At 43.8% G+C, this 22,969-nt stretch overlaps 1 long non-coding RNA gene across 1 annotated transcript; it reads right to left on the bottom strand.

Moving 5' to 3' along the window:
• Positions 1–2,206: 2,206 nt before the first annotated feature.
• On the bottom strand, positions 2,207–4,916 carry LOC143940018 (uncharacterized). The gene is made up of 2 exons (XR_013263807.1): positions 4,657–4,916; positions 2,207–2,485 (listed from the first exon to the last, which is right to left on the bottom strand). It is a non-coding gene; the product is annotated as an uncharacterized LOC143940018 (long non-coding RNA).
• Positions 4,917–22,969: the final 18,053 nt, after the last annotated feature.

Below are 22,969 nucleotides of genomic sequence, written 5' to 3'. Positions count from 1 at the left end.
GCCACTGATGGAGAAGGCATTATTTCAGAACTAAAAGAGACGAAATTCATCTTCCTACACTAATCGGGTGCAATCAAATATCTAATGGCAGAGAGGAAATCCCTACTCCTAAATGCATACATCTATGACTTTAAAGTTTTAAAAGGCTACATATGGTACAAGAACAGCCTACAGGTGACCTTCCTATTGATCCTAATATTGGTCATTAACACACTCTAATGAGAGTTCAATCAGTGTGCACACTTCAAAAATTATCATTGAGAGAATCTACAACATTCCTTTCATCTCTCAAAATTGATGCTATGGGAACTCAAAAGAGAAACCTAATCCATCAATGAGATGTAGCACCCTCCTAATTAGCCTACTAGACAAATTACATTTTTGGCTTCTTCTGTAGTCAAGGGAACAGTGATTGTTTGTTCTAGTCTGTTTAGGATTTCAGGCTGGGAATTTGATTGCTTCCCCCTGCCTCTAGAAAAAGCTTCTAGAGTTTAGGGAAGGTGGATTCAGATAACAGGCCTTAATATTGAACAAAGCCTAGCAAATTCCTAGGGAAGATAAATAGTCTGAATCTCAGGAGAGGTCATCTTGCCCAGCAAGGAGAAGTTCCCAGCCTTAGGCCGCGTACACACGGGCGGACTGTTCGCCCAACTTTGTCCGTCCAACAGTTTCGGCAAACAGTCCGCTCAAAATTAGCATGGACGGACATGGCCACACACGACGAATGAACAGTTTGCTGAAACCGTGCGCGATGACGTGAACGGCACGTACGACGGGACGAAAAATACGACGTCCTATACACTGCATTATAGCTTTCGGCGTGAAAATCCTTTCTGAGCATGCGCGCAACTTTGTTTGACGAACAAGCCTACACACGAGCGGGCTGTTCGCTGAAACAAGGTTTCAGCGGACAGTTTTTCGGAAATTCCGAAAAACCTTGTCCGTCCAACTGTCCACTGAAACTGTCCGCTGAAAGCCCACACACGAGCGGACTGTCCGCCCAAACACTGTTCAGCGGACAAAGTTGGGCGAACAGTCCGCCCGTGTGTACGCGGCCTTAGAGGAGGCTGTTGCACCTCTAAGGCAAGCCTTGGATTGTGCTGCTGTTCTTTGGGGAGACCTGAAGAGACCTGTAACTGGCTGCAGGACATCACCAAAGGGATTTGAAAATAATTTTCTCACTCACTGAAAGGTGTCTGTTGGAAACTGGAAGGCAGTATGGAAGGTGGCAGCTGCCTTGGACACTTGTGAGTAATAACCCAGTGCTGATTTATTGTGACTGTGTTCTTTTGGGATGTAATTGCCAGAATTAGATTGGTCTGAGGCTGCTTGCATAGGGTCAGATACTGACCATTCTCCTGTCCTCGGCAATGTCCTGGACTATGAGCTTAGTGAAGAGTGGTTGCAATATTACAGGATAACCAGGTGCCAAATAGACTTCCCTCATGGTCCCCGGCTGTGAAGTCTTAAACCATTCAGTATCCACAACTGCTAAAGAGAACTTGAGGGCAGGGACTGATGTGACTGTACAATGTAGATGTAAAATGCTGCGTAAAATAATGGCGCTATATAAGTACCTGAAATAAATAAATAAATGAGAGAAGATAGCCTGTTAAAGAGACTGGCCTCATGGTCTTCAGCTGTGGGGATTTGGACTGCTCTGTGATTTTTCCTATGGACTTCATCTGTAAGGCCTTAGACTGTCCCCTTTTTTAACAAGTGCTAAGAAGAAGAATATCACATATACCAAAAAAAAATGCCATATAGTCCCCAGCCATGAGATTTTAGCCTGCTCAGAAAGTCACCTCATGGTCTTCAGCTGTCAGGGAAAAGACTGTCCTCAAACTGTTATGTGCAAGCAAGTAAGGGGTATACCATGGAACATTATTATTTATTTATGTTTTACTTAAAACCTTGTCAAAAACAGTGTCTCTGTGTATATTTACACTTTCATTTTTATTTTTTTATTAAAAAGGAGCTTCCAAATTTTGATAAACCTCCTGCCTGCATACCCTCACAAACACTGAGCCATAGTTTTGGGAAAGAGGCACTTGTTCTCATCAACATGGGAAGAAGGTAACACTCCCCCCCCCCCCCCCCCCCATGCTAAGGGCATTTTGCCTGGTATGCTTCAAGAGGAAGCAGGAATGATGGGATGGGCTTAGGAAAATCATTGTCTTTTTACACTTAAAAAGCCTGGAAAAAGTACAGTTAAATCTCTGTTCTTTAATAATAATCAAAAAAGGTAAACAGAGTAAATGTTGTCAAAACATAGCCAGAATTCAGGAACCGGAATGGATAGTCAGACAAGCCAAAAAAATGGCAGGGAGCCAAAGATGAGCGTAGTAGAACAGCAAGCAGGATCTGGAGCCAGAAGGAATGGCAGACAAGCAAGTTTTTAACAGGAACACAGGAGAGCGTCTCTAGAGCTGGACGGCTTAAGTAGGCAGGACTGACGAGCAGGGTATCATCAACAGGTGAGTCACTGTGGAGAGATAAGAGCTGGCAATTAGCTGACAGCTGAGCGGCAGCTCAGAGAAGGAAGGGCTGAGCCCAGACCTGACACCTAGTCGGCAGGTAAAAATACTATCAGGGCAGACTGGGGTTGATTTACTAAAGATGAAGAGTGCAAAATCTGGTTCAGCTGTGTATGATAGCCAAACAGCTTCTAACTCCAGCTTGTTCAATTAAGCTTTCACAAAAAAAAATGGAAGGTGATTGGTTTCTATACAGTGCTGCTCTAGATTTTGCACTCTACAGCTTTATTATATCAAATCCACTGGGTCTAAGCAGATATGTCAGTGTATACAACAGCATTTGAAAAAGATTATGAAATTTCTCCAACAGAACACAGAAAGAAAAAATTCTAATATGGCTTATAACCCATACCTACTCTATTAAAAACTGGAAAAAAATATTAGAATGGACATGACAATGGTCCTGAACTACTTCACTCTATTTAACCCCTGAAGAATTTAGTCCCTTAACCATTTGCTTACCGCCTCATGCCGATATACGTTGGCAGAAGGGCACGTACAGGCAAAATAACGTACCTGTACGTGGCCCTTTAAGAGGCGGCCAGCGGGCGCACCCATGGCAAGCTCCGTGAGTCAGGTCGTCGTGGGGATACCCGCAATCGCCTCACAGGGAGGAAGAATGGGCAATGTAAACCAGCATCTCCCGTTCTGCCTAGTGACAGTGTCACTGATCTCTGCTCCCTGTGTTTAGGAGCAGAGATCAGTGACATGTCACACGTAGCCATGCACCCCCACAGTTAGAAACACCCCCCAGGGCACACTTAACCTATACACTGCCCCCTAGTGGTTAACCCCTTCACTGCCAGTGTCATTTACACAGGAATCAGTGCATTTGTATAGCACTGATTGCTGTATAAATGACAATGGTCCCAAAAATGTGTCAAAAATGTACGATGTGTCCGCCATAATGTCATAATTACTAGTAAAAAAAAAAATCATAAAATAAATAAAAATGCCATAAAACTATCCCCTATTTGATAAACACTATAAGTTTTGTGCAAACCAATCAATAAACGCTTATTGCGATTTCTTTTTACCAAAAATATGTAGAAGAATATGTATCGGCCTAAACTGAGGGAAAAAAAAACGTTTTTTTATATATTTTTGGGGAATATTTATTATAGCAAAATGTAAAAAATAATGCGTTTTTTTTCAAAATTTACGTCCTTTTTTTCCCACAAAGAGAGCTTTCTTTTGGTGGTATTTTATTGCCTCTTCGGGTTTTTATTTTTTGTGCTATAAACAAAAAAGATTGACAATTTTGAAAAAAAGGCAATGTTTTTTACTTTTTGCTATAAAAATATCCCCCAAAAATATATATAAAAAACGAATTTCTTCCTCAGGTTAGGCCAATGTGTATTCTTCTACATATTTTTGGTAAAAAAAATAAATAAATCACAATAAGCGTATATTGATTGGTTTGTGCACAAGTAATAGCATCTACAAAATAGGGGATAGATTTATGGCATTTTTATTATTAATTTTTTTTTATTAGTAACGGCGATGATCTCTGTTTTTTATCAGGACTGCGACATTGTGGCGGACAGATCGGGCATTTTTGACACTATTTTATGACCATTGCCATTTATACAGCGATCAGAGTCAAAAATAGCCACTGATTGCTTAATTTTATTGTCATACCTGGAGGCTATTTGGCCCCACTTGGAAGCTTGGCCGAAATACTCCCAGTTAGGTATCTCCAAGTCCTGCCTTTCTGCTAGGATTTAGGGAGTCTGGAAGGACTCTGCTGGGAGTGTACATTCAGAGTAATTCTTCAGGGCAATTTTATACATACGACTTCGGACAAATTTACACCTTTACACATTCATAAAACAAGACATTAAAGCCTTGCGAATGCAACAAGTTAATGACATACACAGTAACCAAAGCCATGTTTTGGCCCTATACAGCCCCCAAGCCCCCGACCCCAATCCCTCCACCCCCACCAAAGCAAATGTCTAATTTTTTTTTTAGTTAGTACTCTTAATCCAGAACCTACATGATGAAATGCCATCTATTTCAATTAATAATGGTGAATGGAGGGAGACATGCTGGACATAGCAGATTGGGAAAATCTAGCAGATGTTTCAATAGATCATCTTTCACGTTCCCCACTCACAAGATATTTGCAGATGCAAACTGGCAGCGACTCAGTAATTTCAGAAAACGAGGCTCAGCCTTTCACATCTGGAACATATTATTTGCAAATAGTTCTCCTTCCCTAAAAGCTGCTCACACTACTATTAGGTAGAGGACACTAGAAGGTATGGAAGCACGAACAGATGTATGCAAGCCAGTGTTGCGCTTATCGGAATCATGTGCTGGATTTTGCACTCTATCATTCCAAGAGAAATCCGCAGAGAGAGAGACGTGTATAATAACGGCGATGGTGAGAGGAGGGAGCTGGAAAGCAAGCAGCTCCACCGCTGAGAGAATCTTGGCTCGCTACCAAGGAACAAAATGTTCTTGGATGACATCCAGTACATGAGTTAACTTGAGAGCAAAGAAATCCATTCAAGAGGAAAAAAGAGGCCTCCGCAGAGCCAGGCTGGATGCTGGGGTCATGCACTGTTTATTATATTCAGAAATCTAAGAATTTTTGCATAGCATTTTTTAATCTGTTTGGTGAAAAAAAAAAGAATTTTACATCGCCATCCTTCCAAGAACAAAAGCATTTCATACCAGATTTAAGATGAAGTCTTTATTGATAGGCTTTACAGTATAGACTTTAAGAAACACACACAGAGTTAGACAATTAGGCCCACGTTAGTATGTTAACTATGAGTTCCACATTCACCCAGGCAAGATACGTATGTGACATTCCAGTGCAGTGAGGGAGGTTTATTTACAGTTTTACATAGTGAAATCATAAAGCAAGAACATGCTCCACAGAACTTTCTTAAGAGCGAAATGATTAGAAAAAATAAACTTGATTTTGGCATTTTAATGACATTACAGAGCCCCAATGTTACATAGTTACATAGTAGGTGAGGTTGAAAAAAGACACAAGTCTATCAAGTCCTGTCTATGCGTGTGATTTTATGTCAGTATTACATTGTATATCCCTTTATGTTGTGGTTGTTCAGGTGCTTATCTAATAGTTTTTTGAAACTATCGATACCACCACCTGTGGAAGGGAATTCCACATCCTTGCCGCTCTTAGCCCCTGTACACACGGTCGGAGATTTCCACAACCAAATCCGTCGGATTTTGCGCGTCGGATTTTGCCCATCGGATTTTGCCCATCGGATTTTGCCCGTCGGATTTTGTCCGTCGGATCTTGTCCGAAACTGTTGCATACACACGGTCGGACAAAGTTGGCGAAAAATCCGATCTTTCAGAACGTGATGACGTAATTTCGTTACGATGGGACTACATTCAGGCTAGTAGCCAATAGCTTTGATGTAGGAATTTGATCTGAGCATGCGTGGCACTTGGTCCGATCAAAATTCTCTACACATGATCGGAGTATGTCCGATCGGCCCAGTTGGTTGGTAAATATTTCCAACATGTTGGAAAATTGGGTCCGACGGATATTCCGACAGAATCAGTCCGATGCATACCACACACAATCGGATTATCCGACGACACAGTCCGATAGGACACATTTCGACGGATTCTCCGACCGTGTGTACAAGGGCTTACAGTAAAGGACCCTCTACATAGTTTAACGTTGAACCTCTTTTCTTCTAATTTTAATGAGTGGCCACGTGTCTTGTTAAACTCCCTATTGTGGGGTCACCAGTACAGTATTTGTAAATTTAAATCGTATCCCCTCTCAAGCATCTCTTCTCCAGAGAGAATACGTTCAGTGCTCACAACCTTTCCCCATAAATAACATTCTCCAGACCCTTTATCAGCTTTGTTGCCCTTCTTTGTACTCGCTCCATTTCCAGTACATCCTTCCTGAGGACTGGTGCCCAGAACTGGACAGCATACTCTAGGTGCAGCCGGACAAGAGTCTTGTAGAGCGGGAAAATTATCGTTTTATCTCTGGAATTAATTCCCTTTTTTAATGCATGCCAATATTCTGTAACTATGTAACTATTCTGTTTGCTTTGTTAGCAGCAGCTTGGCATTGTATGCCATTGATGAGCCTATCAACTACTAGGACAACCAGGTCCTTTTCCATCCTAGATTCCCCCAGAGGTTCTCCCCCCAGTGTATAGATTGCATTCATATTTTTGCCGCCCAAATGCATTATTTTACATTTTTCTACATTAAATCTCATTTGCCATGAAGTTGCCCACCTCATTAATTTGTTCAGATCTTTTTGCAAGGTTTCTACATCCTGCGGAGAAATGATGTCAGAAACCATGAATCAGACTGAGACAAAAGTACAATCAAATCACACTTGTTTATTAATAAAAATAAATAGGTAAATAAAAAAAGCGTAGTCAAGCAAGCCAGAGTCCAGTAACCAGATCGGGTAGTCAGCCAGGCCAGAAGTCAGGAATCCAAGTAGAGCAACAGCAAGCAGGATGAGGAGCCAGAAGGGATGTCAGCAAGCCAGTCCTTAAACAAACCGCAGGAGATGGTTTCAGTGATGTGACCAATGCGAAGGCAGACATGAAGTGAGCTGGAAGGCTTTAAGTCGGCAGGTCAGACGAGCATCATCAGCAACAGCTGGTAACTGTGGAGAGAGAAGAGAGCAGGCAATTAGCCGACAACTGAGCAGCCAGCCCAGAGAAGGAAGGGCTAAGGCAGCCCTGACAAATTATTGCTCTGCTTGGCTTAGTATCGTGCGCAAATACAGAGATTGAACTGTTTACCCCATCCTCCAGGTCGTTTATGAACAAATTAAATAGGATTGGTCCCAGCACAGAACCCTGGGGGACCCCACTACCCACCCCTGACCATTCCAAGTACACCATATTTATCACTACCCTCTGAACTCGCCCCTGTAGCCAGTTTTCAATCCATGTACTCACCCTATGGTTCAAGCCAACGGACCTTATTTTGTACAGTAAACGTTTATTGGGAACTGTGTAAAATGCTTTTGCAAAATCCAGATACACCACGTCTACAGGCTTTCCTTTATCTAGATGGCAATTCACCTCCTCATAGAAGGTTAATAGATTGTTTTGGCAAGAATGATTCTTCATAAATCCATGCGGATTACTGCTAATGATACTGTTCTCATTACTAAAATCATATATATAGTCCCGTATCATCCCCTCCAAGAACTTGCATACTATTGATGTTAAGCTAACTGGTCTGTAATTCCCAGGGATGTATTTTGGGCCCTTTTTAAATATTCATGGTACATTGGCTTTTCTCCAATCAGCTGGTACCATTTCAGTCAGTAGACTGTCAGTAAAAATTAGGAACAATGGTCTGGCAGTTACTTGACTGAGTTCCCTAAGTACCCTTGGGTGCAAGCCATCTGGTCCCAATGTGGACAGTGAAAAGATAAAAAGAGCAGGTTGCGTTCACTGTGTTAATATGTTTGGATGATTAGTTTGGTTTTAATTTTATGGCATACGTAATTCACACGAAGCAAGTGCCATATTAAGAAACCACCATATTTTTAAATCCTCCCTATGAGTCATTGTTGCAAAATTTATCTTATTTTTTTTAATTAGCTCCTAATGGGGTTATTTTTTTTTAATACCTGGTGTATCATGTTTGATTGATTATATTTCTTCTTCTCTTCTCTATGTTGCCTTTATTGGCTACAGAGCATCTTTACTCCAACCTTTTCATGACCTGAGGTCATTGATGCCCAGATGTCCAGACCATTCTACAGCATTATTATTATACCGCCCTTTAGCTGCAGTAACTTTATGTACAGTACATGTCATATGGCATGAGGTAGTGCAGAATAAGAAGTCTACAGCATGGTGTACAGAATGAGCTGGTGTGGAATAGCATGGAGTACGAAATGCAAATAGAGTGCAAATAGGGAATGTGCTTCATGGTATATGAAAGATGCAAATAGGGAATGTGCTTCATGGTATATGAAATGAGGCCTTGCTCAATATGGAACAAATAGCATTGCATACAGAATGAGTTGGTGGTCATAAGAAATGTACAGCATGGTATATTGAATGATGCACTATGGAAAAAGGAATATGCAGAATAGCATACAGAGTGAGGTGGTGCAGAATACATAATGTGCAGTACACCATACTGAAAGAGGCAGTGCAGAATAGGGAATGAACAGCAAGGCCCTTGGAATGATATGGTGTGGAATAGGAAATGTACAGCATGCAATATGAGGTGGTGTAAAATAGGGAATGTACAGCACAGTAAGCGGTATGAGGTGGAGTGGAATAGTAAATGTTTAGCATGGCATGTAGAAAAAGGCAGTGAAGAAAAGAAAATGTACTGTGCAGCATACGAGGTATTGTGGAATAGGTAACGTACATTATGGCATACAACATGGGGCTGTGTGGCATGGGATATGACAGCTCACCCCATCATTTGTAAGCACAGATGCTAGCAGAGGAAGTCTTCCACCACTCCTTTCTTCTGCTGCACTCTGCATTAGATCAAGTCCTTTGTCAAAGTCCCAGGGGAAGTGAATAGCAAAAGACTTCCACTGCTGGCTCCTGTGTTTACAAATGACAGTGCTGTGATTTCCTTTTTCATCCGTGTCTCATTGGGGAGATTTATCTTAAATTTCTGTCCCATAGCCAAAACAGGAAATGAAAGGAAATCCCTGCAAATTAAAGGACCCCCCCCCCATCCCAGATCACCAGAACTTGTGTCCCCACTATTGGAAGATTTCCCCTTTATTACTTATCTGCGGGCAGTCCAAATTTTTAGATTTTCATTTTCAATGATAATGCTAAACAGGGCAAATAGAGACGGTAAATCTCCTAAACAGGGGTCAGACAATAATAAATACTGACAAGTATTCTAACTCCTCGCCACTCTATCCAAAACTAAAAAAACGTTGTGCCTTTACTTTAACTTTAATGCTAAAGTTAATATTTGCTGGGAGGGCGTTGATGTATTAATCAGACCCTACTTGTTAGTACAAAATTTGCTTTAAGTTGACTTAATTATATGACTAATATGACTACCCAAGGACTCAAGGCTTTTATTTTAATTCTTTGGAAAATTCTTTTTATTCAGTTTAAGTTTAGAGTATAATATAGAGCCTGTTGGGGATTACCAGGCTCAAAACTGTACCAAAAATACACAAAGTGTATTACTCAAACCAACTAAACAAAAGTATGCTCATCTACCAAATAGGCTCAATCACAGTATACTAAGGAAACAGAGAAACCCAGGATGAAACTTATAAAAGGATAGGATAGGAGAGGCGCTCTCCGAGATTCATCCCATAAACCAGAGTAATGTAATATCAGTAAAGTCACAAGGGTCACAATAAATCCTATTATAATTCAAATCAAGTAGAAGATTTGGGGACTGCATTAGTGGAAGGAGTGTATAACAAATATGCCACACTCTATGACATTTTTTGGACAACCCCTTTATATGTAAGTGGTTTTAAATAATGGTACAGTCAAATTGACTAGCCTTTTTCAAAAGTCGAGAGTAGGGCAGTCGAGGGATTTCCAACTGAGCACAATCGCTTTCCTGGCATAAAACAATAATAGCTCCAGGAGGGTTCTAGAGGCTCTATGATAAGTCAGAGGGTCCACCAGCCCCAGCAGACACACATCCACCCTCAGGGGCATCTGAATAGTGGTCACTGAAAGAATGAGGAAGGCTATGGTCGTCCAGAAGGTTTGGCTATGGGGACACAGCCAAAAAATGTGGATGAAGTCCGCTGAGGCTGCCACACACCTCAATCAGCAATCAGCAGGGACAGAAAAGTATATTCTGTGTAAGCGTACAGGGTTAAGGTATATTCTGTGGAGAATCTAAAACTCTATTAGCCTGTCTCTGGCAGAGACCAATTGCAAAAAGAAACATTCCCACATTTCTTCCCAGTCTTTATCATCCAGCTCTGGAAAGTCCCATAGCCATTTGGTCCAGAGAGCCTCGTGTCTCGCATGGATGAAAGGAGGTCGTTTTTTTTGTATTTATTGAATAGGGGTTTAACTAATGTATAACTAAAGTGTCATCTCTGAGTAGAGTCTCAATGGCTACGGCATAGAGGGAAAGTAGTTGCATGCCAAACTGGGAACGAAAGGCATGTTAAGCTGTAAGTATCTAAATAGATACGAGTTAGGGAGGTCATACTGCTGCCTAAAGCTATCAAAGGTCCTCAGCTCCCCCATTTACAAATCTGTTCTTGGTATTTGATGCACCTTGCTGCTCAGATATGTGGATCAGTTATCAAGACAAATTCCGGCAACGCTGGGTAAGACCATAAAGGACTATATTGGGAGACATGCACAGGGATAACAGGCTGTCCTACTCGAGCCATCGACTAAACTCTCGAAACAGCTAATGTTAAGGGGAGAGGAGAAGCGGGACCTTGATATAAGAGTTTCCTCAAAGCCTTGTAGGAGTCCAGGCCAGATATCTCCAACACCACTGCTGCATTAGATTCATCTGCAATAAGCAAGTTATGAGCATGTGTTAGCATGGCTGCCAAAAAATATTTGTAGAAATCAGGGCAGGCAAGGCCACCCCGTTGCCAGGTCCGCTACAGTAACACTAGTTTAAACTTTGGTGGCTGCGAGCCCCAGAGAAAGTAATTCAGACTAGAATTGAGGTTAGCTGAAAGTACTTCTTAGGGATCTATACTTAGGGATCTAAGTACATATAATAAAGCAGGCAACAGCATTGTGTCAAATCAGTGTACCTTACCTCTCCTGCCTCACTGGCAACCTCATTTTTGTTCAAACCTAATGTCCCAGACAGTTTGACCTTGAAAATGTCTCATTTTTGGATGGAAAGGGTCCTATTTCATGTTGGTCAATTAGTGGATCCTAGAACCAGAACATTATGGACTAGGGATGAGCCGAACACCCCCCCCCCCCCTGTTTGGTTCGCACCAGAACCTTCGAACAGACCGAAAACTTGTACAAACTTTAGAACCCCATTAAAGTCTATGGGACTCGAACATTCAAAATCAAAAGTGCTAATTTTAATGGCTAATATGCAAGTTATTGCCCTAAAAAGTGTTTGGGGACCTGGCTCCTGTCCCAGGGGACATGGATCAATGCATTTTTTTTTTTTAAATGTAATTTTTTTTCGGGAGCACTGATTTTAATGAAGCTTAAAGTGAAAAAAAATGAAATATTCCTTTAAATATCGTGCCTGGGGGGTGTCTATAGTATGCCTGTGAAGTGGCATGTGTTTCCCATGTTTAGAACAGTCCCTGCACAAAATTACATTTAACAGAAAAAAAAGTCATTTAAAACTGCTTGCAGTTTTAATGCAATGTCTGGTTCCGGCAATATGGATAAAAATCTGTGAGAAAAATGGCATGGGTAGCCCCCCCCTACCCATTACCAACCCCTTTGGGTCTTGTATGGATATTAAGGGGAACCCTGTACCCCAAAAAAAAGGAAAGGCGTGGGGCCCCCAGGCCCTATATACTCAGAACAGCAGTATACAGGCGGTGCAAACAAGACAGGGACTGTGTAGGTTTGTTGTGTTAAGTAGAATCTGTTTGTAATTTTGAAGTGGTACATTTTTAAAGTGTAGCTCCAGTCAAAAAATATATTTTTAAGCATTTTGGAAAACATAGGGAAAGGTTATCACCCCTGTATAATTTTTTTGGCAGTCCGTCTTTTTTAGCTCACTTCCTGTTGTCTCCTTTCGTTTGCAAGTAGGAGACGTTTGTAAGTTGGATGCTTGAAAGTAGGGGCCTGCCCTATATGCTCTGCAGAAATTTGGCCCTAAGGTGTTGGTGTTGCCACAAGTTAACACTGTAAGTCCTCAAAGTGACTCTTGGTGGGAGCTGGAGCACCCTGCTGTGAACTATTATATGAATAATTGTAATTACATGCCATTGTTGAACAATGGTAGAAAAATTGGGCCTTTGGTGGTTGTAGTGGTGGTGGTGCTGGTGCCACAACACTGTAAGCCCTCGCAGTTACTCTCGGTGGCCGCTGGAATGGGCCCTGCTGTGAAATATTATATCAAGAATTTTAATTACATGCACCTGTTAAACAGGGGCTGAAAAATTGGGCCTTAGGCACTGGTGCCACAACACTGCAACACCTCAAAGAAACTCTAGTTGGAGAGCAGGAATGAGCCCTGCTGCAAAGCATTGCATCAAAAATTGTAATTACATGCCCCTGTTAAACAGGGGCTGAAAAATTGGGCCTTAGCCACTGGTGGCGGCGCCCAGAACCAAAAATGTTCTTCCAAGCTATCAGCAGGATCATAGAAGAGGAAGAGGATAGTCAGTCAACATAACAGGATAGTCACTCAGCATCAGCATAGGCAGTCTTGAAGGGATGTGACATTTCAAAAAAAATTATTCGGTTACATCAGCTTCAGGTGCTTGGTAGCTGGTGGTGATCCGAGACTGATTCATCTTTATGAAGGTCAGCCGCTCAACCGAGTTGGTGGACAGGCGCACCCTGTGATCGGTTACAAAGACACCAGCAGCACTGAATGTGCGTTCCGAAAGAAAGCTGGATGCAGGACAGGCCAGTAGCTCAATTGCATACAGTGCAAGCTCTGGCCAGTGATCCAGCCTCAAGACCCAGTAACCTAGAGGATTTTCGGTGGGAAAGGTGTCCAAGTCTGACCATGAGACGCTGGCGATGGTTGCTGGAACCGATCATACCTTGGGGCTGTGGACTAAAAATTGTCTGAACACATTGGTCAGACGGCCACCTTCTCCACCGCTCCTTCTGTGACTCAGCAACATGTTGTCCAGGACCAAGAGTTTGTAACCTCCTAGTCTCTGGGAACACGTTGCACAGACCTTTCTGCAAGGCCTCCCGGAGATGTCTCATCCTCTGCTCCCTCTGCAATGGCAAGATAAGGTCCACAACCTTACCTTTGCACCGTGGAGAGTTGGACCAAGGAGAGTTGCCAGCCAGTAATGATCCCTCTCCTTGATCCGAAGAATACGAGGATCCTTCCGCAGGCTTTGCAGGATCAGGGAGGCCATGCAGCGTAGATTAGCTGAGGCATTCGGTCCGGAGTCCTCTGGGTTACTAAGGACGAAATGATCCGCAGCCACCTCCTCCCAGCCCCGTACAAGTCCACGGGTTTCTTGGGACTGTAAATCATCCCTAAAAGACTGCTGCTGCTGATGCTGAGTGCCAGGCTTCACCTCCATGCTGACACAATCCTCCTCCTCCTCCTCTTCCTATGTGATCGGTGGGACAGCAGGAACACTGTCTGGATAAAGGGGGCCTTGAGAGGCATGGAAGTCCTCCTCTTTCTGCCTCTGTTCTGCCTCAAGTGCCCTGTCCATTATTCCACGCAGCGTATGCTCCAACAGGTGGACAAGAGGTACAGTGTCACTGATGCATGCACTGTCACTGCTCACCATCCTCGTGGCCTTCTCAAATGGTGACAAGAGAGTCCATGCATCCCTGATCATGCCCCATTGGTGTGGTGAAAAAAATGAGCTACCCTGACTCTGTCCTGGTGCCGTGGTCTCACAGGTACTCATTGATGGTCCTCTGCTGTGTGTGCAGCCACTGCAGCATGGCCAACGTTGAGTTCCACCTGGTGGGCATGTCACAGATAAGGCGGTTCTTGGGCAGGTTCAACTCCTTTTGGAGCTCAGCCAGCCGAGCACTGGCATTATATGATCAGCGGAAATGCACACAGATTTTCCTGGCCTTCCTCAGGACATCCTGTAAGCCCGGGTACCTGCCCAAGAACCGCTGCACCACCAAGTTAAGGACGTGAGCCACACAGGGCACATGGGTCAGTTGTCCCTGTCGGAGGGCGGAGAGGAGGTTGGTGCCATTGTCGCAAACCACCATTCCTGGCTTAAGCTGGCGTGGTGTCAACCACCTCTCAGCCTGCCCCTGCAGAGCTGACAAAATATCTGCCCCAGTGTGGCTCCTGTCCCCCAAGTACACCAGCGCAGCACGGCATGGCATCTTTTTGCCTGTGTACTTGCGTAGCCCCTTGAACGCCTACGGAGCACCGCTGGTTCCGAGGAAAAAGCGCAGGAAGAGACCAAGGAGGAAGACGAAAACGAAAATAAAGCATTTGTTTATGTCGGATCTTTAGTTTTTCGGATTCTGCACTTTGTTATTGTTTGTTAAGACGATAACGAAAATACCAGAAATTCGGACGAAAATGCATTCGAACGAAAATGAAAGCACATGTCTATGAAATAATGCTCACATCTTAGGAATCCCCTGTATTACTTATTATATCTATAACTTACAGTATAGAAATGCAAAGATTGAGCTGAATTATAATAATAAATGAAACTATAAGGAATGCAGCTTACTTAGCTTTTTACAATTATATTATTTTCAGTATTGACAATGCAGCTAAACAGATACTGATCCTTCCCAGCTGCCAGAAGAGTGACCGAATGCGCCGTGAAAGATAGGTAATGTCCCTGTCCATGCCTGCTGGACCATGAGTCAGCGGTAATATGCGAGGCATGGACATTGCCTTCCACATGCCGGTAGAGAGCTGGAATCGCCTTCCGTGAAAAAAAGTGGCGTTTGGGAACCTGCCACTGAGGAACCGCACATTGCACAAACTCACGGAAGGGGGCCGAGTCTACCAACTGAAAAGGCAGCAGTTGAAGAATTTAGCCAAGCTAGCATTCAACCGCTGGGCATGTGGATGGCTGGGAGTGAACTTCTTTTGATGGTCCAGCAGCTGGGGCAGGGAAATTTGCCTGGTACAATCGGGCATTGGTGTACTGCTAGCAGAGTGCCCGCAAGTACTTGGCTGTGACACACCTAATTCTACACCTTCATTCCTCTCAGTGCAGGTTTCAGAGAGGACTGAAGGTATAGTGGGGTTGGAGATCCCAGCTGATGAGGAGCAAGGAGAGGTCCACTTTGTTCTTTGGTGTGGGTCTTTAAGGTACGCTTGCCAACGAGCTGCATGGCAAGTCAACATACAGTATGTCTGGTCAAGCATGTGGGGCCCAAGCGGCTGATGCTTTGGCAACGCGAGATACGCTTGAGACATATGTTGCAAATAGCGATCTGATGCACTTGTCTCAAAAAAGGCCCACACCAAAGAACTTTTGGAATAACGCGCAGAGGCAGTGCCCTGCACAGGCAGAGCTCTGTGGTGTGATACAGTCGGTGTGCTGCCCTTAAGCTTGCCCCCAGAGGGCATCCTGCCTCATTGGAGATGTGTCTCCTCCTCCTCTCTCCTATCAGGCACCCACATGGAGTCAGTGACCTCATCAACCCCTCCCTCTTCATCACTGGAGCAAACCTGGCAGTATGGCCTGCAGGGAGATGAGAACACCAGCAATTGGGGTAGCTTTAGGTGCACACTGAGCAGATGACAGTACACGACTGTAATTACTGCAGCTGCCTGCCTGTGGTATAGGATCTGAAGAACACAAGCAATTGGGGTAACTTCAGGTGTATACTGTGTAGGTGGCACAATACACCCACTGTAACTGCTGCAGATGCCTGTGGTATAGAAACAGAATAACACCAGCAATTGGGGGTAGCTTCAAGTGTATACTGTGCAGGAGGCACAATACACCAACTCTAACTGCTGCAGCTGCCTGTGGTATAGGAAGAGAACAACACTAGCAATTAGGGGTAGCTTCAGGTGTATACTGTGCAGGAGGCACAATACACCCACTGTAACAGCTGCAAATGCCTGTGGTATAGAAACAGAACAACACCAGCAATTGGGGGTAGCTTCAGGTGTATACTGTGCAGGAGGCACAATACACCAACTCTAACTGTGCTAGGTTCAATCACAAGAAAAGAAGACACTGTCCCTGCCTATCCTATCTCTCTGAACGGCGCAACACACTACACAAGGCCACCGCGCAGGCAGCCTTATATAGTGTGGGGTGTGTACTAAACCCACTGAGTTATAATTTGGCACAGGCATCCTGCCTGTGGCCAATTAAGGCTCTCCTCACTGCCGGTGCTGTGATTGGCCAAGCATGAACACGAATATGGTGCGAACGGCAAATTATGGCTCTCCTAGCTGCCGGCACTGTGATTGGCCAAGCATGAACACGAATATGGCACGAATGGCCCACAAAGTTCTGGCTTTGCTGAACGGGCAAACAGCCAGTGTTCGAGTCGAACATGCGTTTGACTCGAACACCCAGCTCGTCCCTATTATGGACCTTTCAAGATTTGCAGGAACCTTATAGCCTGCCTAGACAGGCCTTTTATAGTTACTTACAAATACAACACTTTGCACAGTTCCTAGTAACAAACCTCCAGTTCTCCCCTCTGATGGAATTCAATAAAACCTGCTTAGAGGGCCCATCCCATAGGGGTATGACCTCACGTACTTACTAACTCCTAATTACGGACCTAGCCCACGTCCGGGCTTCGGCATGCCTATATAAATGGGAGCCGACCTTGGGCGAAGAGTTACTGTTACATACCTAAAGGGTGAGCCCAAACTGCAGAGGATGGCCTCTCTTACGCCTCTGGCTCGAGGGCCCCTGGTAGTGGTGACAGGAATGCAGGAGTGCGGAGTGGTACGAGTGCCGGCAGGACCAACAGCAGAAGGATCAGATGTCCGGCACAGCTGACAGGATGGATCAGTAGACAGGAACTGCAGACTGGACAACTCAGCAGACAGGAAAGCAGACAGGATGGATCAGCAGACAGGTGAGCAGTCTGGATGGCTCAGCAGACAGGCTCAGCAGACAGACCCAGCAGACTAGATGGTTCAGCAGACAAGCTCAGCAGACTGGATGGATCAGCAGACAAGCTCAGCAGACTGGATGGATCAGCGAACAGGTGAGCAGCCTGGATGGCTCAGCAGACAAGCCCAGCAGATTAGATGGCTCAGCAGACAAGCTTAGCAGACTGAATGGATCAGCAAACAGATGAGCAGCCTGGATGGCTCAGCAGACAGGAGGGAAGTCCAGGAACATCAGACAGGCTGGGTCGGAAATCAGGCTGGCATCAGAGGTAAAAAAGGAGTAGGCAGAGGAATTGTCAAACAAGCCAAGAGTCAGGTACAGGCGGATAATAGGAACAGTCTCAAAGCAAGCTGGGTCAAAACAGGAGCAGATATCAGGTTTTCAGGGAACACATACACAGAGCTGCAGACCAAACAGCAATGATGCAAATGTCAGACAGGGTTAAATAACCCGCCAGACACTAACGGGTGTGTGTGCGCATAGATGCCCGCAATTGTGCTAATCTGCCTGTTACTTACTGGCAGGATCTTCATGACAGTTACCCTTGAAAACGTGGAAACTTATTTGGTCACAGGCCTCCAAGAGCTCTATGTCAGGTCACCTTGAGGCGAGGTGACAGATGCACACCGTAGGGATCAGGAGTGCACCGCAAGGTTGTGGACCCTACGGCTAACTGCTGCAGACGGGGGACAGATCCCACTGGGGTTAGAGCGTAAGATTCCCTGGGGCGCGGAGTCTAAGAGCCAGTAGGTGTTCACCAGCGCCTCTAGTGGTGAGGATGGACTTGGCTGCAACTGGCTCCAGGTCGCGACCCCCAGGGTCCCCCAGCTCACACCCACAGTAGGCAACAGGAGGATAGGGATGGTGAGGGACAAAGCCAAGGTCGGGGCCACAAGCAGACAGGAATAGTCAGGGACACGCCAAAGGGTCAGGATCACAGGCAAACAGGGATAGTCAAGGACATGCCAAAGTCGGTAACGGAAAACAACAGAATAGCACACAGCAGGTAACAGGAAGCTAACACACAAAGGTTGATCAGCAGCGTTGGCCTGCAGTGCACAGGTTAATATAGAGCTCCCTGATAGGAGCTAGGGTGGAGCCATGCCAGAGGATGGATTACAAAAGCAGACAGGTGAGGGTCGGCTGGTCTCTAGATAAACACAGGGAACAGGTAAGCAGACAAACTATTGCATAACCATGACACTCTATTTGTACCTTATACAAAGTTAACCAATACAAGATACTCATTGGTATCAAACCCTGGACCTGCTCCATTCCATATATCCCTCTGCCGATCGCCGATGCTGGCATTGTAATGCAGATGTGGGTACCTTATATCATTTTTTCTGGACATGTCCTCTAATTATCCCCTACTGGTAGATGGGTCACTCCCTACTCCCTTCCATCTTTGGCTCCTGGGTGCCTTTCAATCTTAAAACCTTCCTTTTGCGCCTTCTGCCCCCTCTTTCTCTAAATTGACTAGAAGCTCCATGTGCATGTATTAACTGCCGCATGATGCTTGGTTGCCCTTAAGTGGAAGTACCAGGAACCATCCTCTCTGATTTGCACTCCAGGATCCAGGATGTAAAACAGATGGAAAACCTGACTGCTTTGCTGAACGACTCTCTCAATGCCTATAACTGGGTCTGGGAACTGTGGGATCTGGTAGAATCCCCTTCAACCTGAAGTCTCCCTAAATTGGAGACGCCCTGTGCAGATTGTGACTTCAGACTTTGGAGGGGTCCTGGTATAGATGGTTGCTTTCACTATTTCCTCTCTTCTTTCCTTTTCATTCTATCTTTTCCTTGCTTGATTGTATTGTCTCAATTTTTACCATTGTGCTCATTTCAGTGCTTTTTCCCACTCGGCTATACGCCATTAGTGATGTTGTAGTATTACTACTGCTGTGGTTGTGATCATTATGTCGCGTACACACGACCGGACTTTCCGGCAGACTAGGTCTGACGGTCTTCCCGACAGACTTTTGGCGGAGTTCTGACGGTCTTTCTGAACGAACGGACTTGGCCACACGTGAACGGACTAAGTCTGTTCGAAAGTACGTTTGTTTTGAACGTGATGATGTAAACGGGACTAAACAAGGAAGTTCAATAGCCAGTAGCCAATAGCCAATAGCTGCCCTTGCATTGTATTTGGTCCATCGAACTAGCACACAGACAAACGTTTTTCCCCAATTTTTAGTCCATCGGAATTGAGTCCGTCGGATAGATTCGAAACATGTTCTATTTCTAGGCCCATCTGATATTTGTTTTCGAAAAACGATCGGACTAGCCCTCACATGATCGGATTGTCCGACGGATCCTGACGGACCTAGTCTGCCTGAAAATCCAGTCGTGTGTACGCGGTATAGACCTGATATCTTTATATATTATTTCTATCTGCAGGATGTCTTATTCCAGTTTTTCGAGTGATTGCAATGTCAGTGGGCACTTATTGGTTTCTGTTAGGGGTGAGCCGAACAGCCCCCGGTTTTGGTTTGCGGCAGAACATGCGAACAGGCAAAAAATGTATGCGAACACGTGAACCCCGTTAAAGTCTATGGGACACATGCTAATTTTAAAGGCTGCGGATGATGTATCAATGCAAAAAAAAGTTTTAAAAACTACAGTTTTCTGGGAGCAGTGATTTTAATAATGCTTAAAGTGAAACAATAAAAGTGAAATATTCCTTTAAATATCTGCCTGGGGGGTTTCTATAATATGCTTGAAAAGTGGCGCATTTTTCCTGTGTTTAGAACAGTTTCTGCACAAAATGACATTTCTAAAGGAATAAAAGTAATTTAAAACTGCTTGACCTGAACATAAAGCTCATCACTAGTTTCTGTCATGTATATTGTTTTGTAGCTTTTTGTTTTTATTGTTGAAAATTAATAAAACTGTCAGTTTTTCAAAGAAAGCTGGCAACAGTTTAATTTTTTAATGATTAATCTGTCCCACTAGGGATAAAAGGAGATTGACCCAAGCTTTCAATTTTTTTTCATATTTTGAAACAAGCTAGGTTTAGAGTGCAGTAGTTGGATGGAGCAGGGGAGAGTGGAATCAGCTAGACAGTGTGCATCTTGGTCTATGGGCATGGTTTCTGATTTCTCCCAACTGACTTTTAAACCAGAATATTCAGATAAACCTGAAAGAACATGTAAAGCATCCTAAAGGGAGAGCCTTGGATCATTAAGGAATAAAATAAGGTCACCTGCATATATGGTGAAATGTTCAACCAAAGCTCCTACCCGAATACCAGCTACTGCTGGAGCATGTCTGAGAGTCACAGCCAATAGCTCCATCATCAGGACAAACAATGCTGGGGATAGCGGTCAGCCCTGTCTCATACCCCGCTCCACCTGGAGAGGTGACAAAAGCTTACCTCCCAACTTAATATGTGCTGTCATAAAGTGTATAAACGTGTTATGCACTTTTGAAATTCTGCCCCGAAGACCAGGGAAGAAGTGTATAGCTAAGGCTTTTATTTTCAAAGGCATTTTCATAAATTGCACTAGGATGCAGGTCACTGCAACTTGCTTCATGAAAACACTAAAAGTGCAGTAGATGATTATTGTGAACCAGATCCTCCCATTCTGATTCAGTCTCCAAAGATAAGGGTGAAACAAAAAGCTAATTTTTCAGAGCAGAAAAAGGTAGGAATCTGCAACAATGTTTGCTAAAATCCCTGAAATTTACCTAGATCACCCAGAGGGCATTTTTTTTCTCTAGAAAAGTAGAGTAACTTTAAGATTTAAGTAGAATTATTAAAGCCCTCTCCATAGATACTGTGGAAGAGAGAGTGTAGCCACCCAGGGACGGGAAGTTTGTTACTAGCAGAACTGCCTGGTGGAAAAAAAGGGATAAAAAAGCTTAAAAAAAGAAACCTAATGCAGCCACAACATTTAAGGACTGGTGAGCTTAAATATATTACATGTCTGTTTTGAGGTTTTAATACGTTTTAACAATCTCAATGTTCAATTGATTCTAGAAACAATAAATAAAGACTAGCAAATGTGAAAAGAAGGTGCTTGTATAACTAATGGCTCCAGGGCAAATGAAAGTGGATCTGATGTATTTACTTATTGCATAATATCAAGTGTTCCATTCCTGTGTTACGCATTGAATTACAATCAGATTTTTCATTACACGCACTAATGAGGCAAATCAGTGTAAGATGAAACATGGATTAGAGTCACACTAATAACATACAGAACATTCTAATTTCCAGCTGTTTTCCCAGAAGAGTGACAAGTACAGAGAGGACCCCAATTCTTTATACACACCGATACATAGTGACGGGTTGTTTTATCTCTCTCTGCACAAGGTGAACCAATGTTGATATTTGATTTGATGTATGTCCAAATTAGAACAGACTTAAATTATTGTGAAATTAGCCACATGACTGTTTTAGAAGTCTGTCTACCTTTGAAGATAACTGTTTTCACCCAACATAAACAATTGCTGTCTAGTACATTATACAACTGGATTGGCGCTGTAATAACTGTGCACTCACAATGAAGAACAATGGCTGATTGTCAGTTGAGCCAAAGTTTTTTGTTATGTCACACTCTTTAGGTACCGGAATTATTTGCATCAGATGAAAACCTTTCATTGTGCAAATTGAGATAAAACCCCCTAGAAATAGAATATATAGGGGTGTATATATATTTAACAAAATTGAAATGTTCTCAAACTACATTCTCTGCAGTTTGAATGCGTAAATGCGGAAAATACAGGCGACTCTGGTTAGTTAGTTTGCTTTTTATAGCATCAGGGCACCCACCATTTATTACCCAATAAAGGTTTAACCCCCTGATCACCCGGCGGGTGATATCAATTAGGTTTTAGGGTCAGGGTCTGCGTCGCCCCAGGCAGCAGTACCGCTAACACCCACGCGCAAAGCATAAACCTCCCGTAGTGATATAGAATCTGAACAGATCAATATCTGATCTGATCAGATCTATACTAGCGTCCCCAGCAGTTTAGGGTTCCAAAAAAATGCATTGTTAGCAGGATCAGCCCAGATACCTGCTGTCACCTGCGTTTTGCCCCTCCGCCCAGCCCACCCAAGTGCAGTATCAATCGATCACTGTCACTTACAAAACACTAAACACATAACTGCAGCGTTTCGCAGAGTCAGGCCTGATCCCTACGATCGCTAACAGGTTTTTTTGGTAGCGTTTTATATTTAAATCCTGAAGGCGGTGCTTGGTTTTCGGGGTCCCGTACGTGGCTAGGCTCCCAAAAAGTCCCCCACATGTGGTATCCCCGTACTCAGGGGAAGCAGCGGAATTTATTTTGGGGTGTAATTTCACTTATGCCCATAGCATGTGTGAGCAATATATCATTTAGTGACAACTTTGTGCAAAAAATAAAAAATAAATTGTAATATTCCTGCAACTTGTGGCAAAATATAAAATATTTCATGGACTCAACATGCCTCTCAGTAAATAGCTTGGGGTGTCTACTTTCCAAAATGGGGTCATTTGGGGGGGTTTTGTGCTATTTTGACATTTTTTGGCCTTCGAAACTGTGATAGGTAGTGAGGAGTGATATCAAAAATTTGCACCCTAATGCCGCGTACACACGACCGGACTTTTCAACATCAAAGATCCGACGGAACGATTCCGGCAGACCATTCAATCGTGTGTGGGCTGCAGCAGATTTTTGATTTGCAAAAGTCTGACAGACTTTAGAAATGGAACATGTTTCAAATTTTTCTGCCAGAACTCCGCCGGACCCAGTTCCTACCGAGA

Source organism: Lithobates pipiens, unplaced genomic scaffold (genome assembly GCF_037356315.1).
Source record: "Lithobates pipiens isolate NorthernLeopardFrog02 unplaced genomic scaffold, aLitPip1_a1.2 Scaffold_3, whole genome shotgun sequence".
In the NCBI taxonomy this organism is placed as follows: domain Eukaryota; kingdom Metazoa; phylum Chordata; class Amphibia; order Anura; family Ranidae; genus Lithobates; species Lithobates pipiens.
Note: the sequence above shows the minus strand (reverse complement) of the source record. Positions and strands in the feature narration are given on the sequence as shown.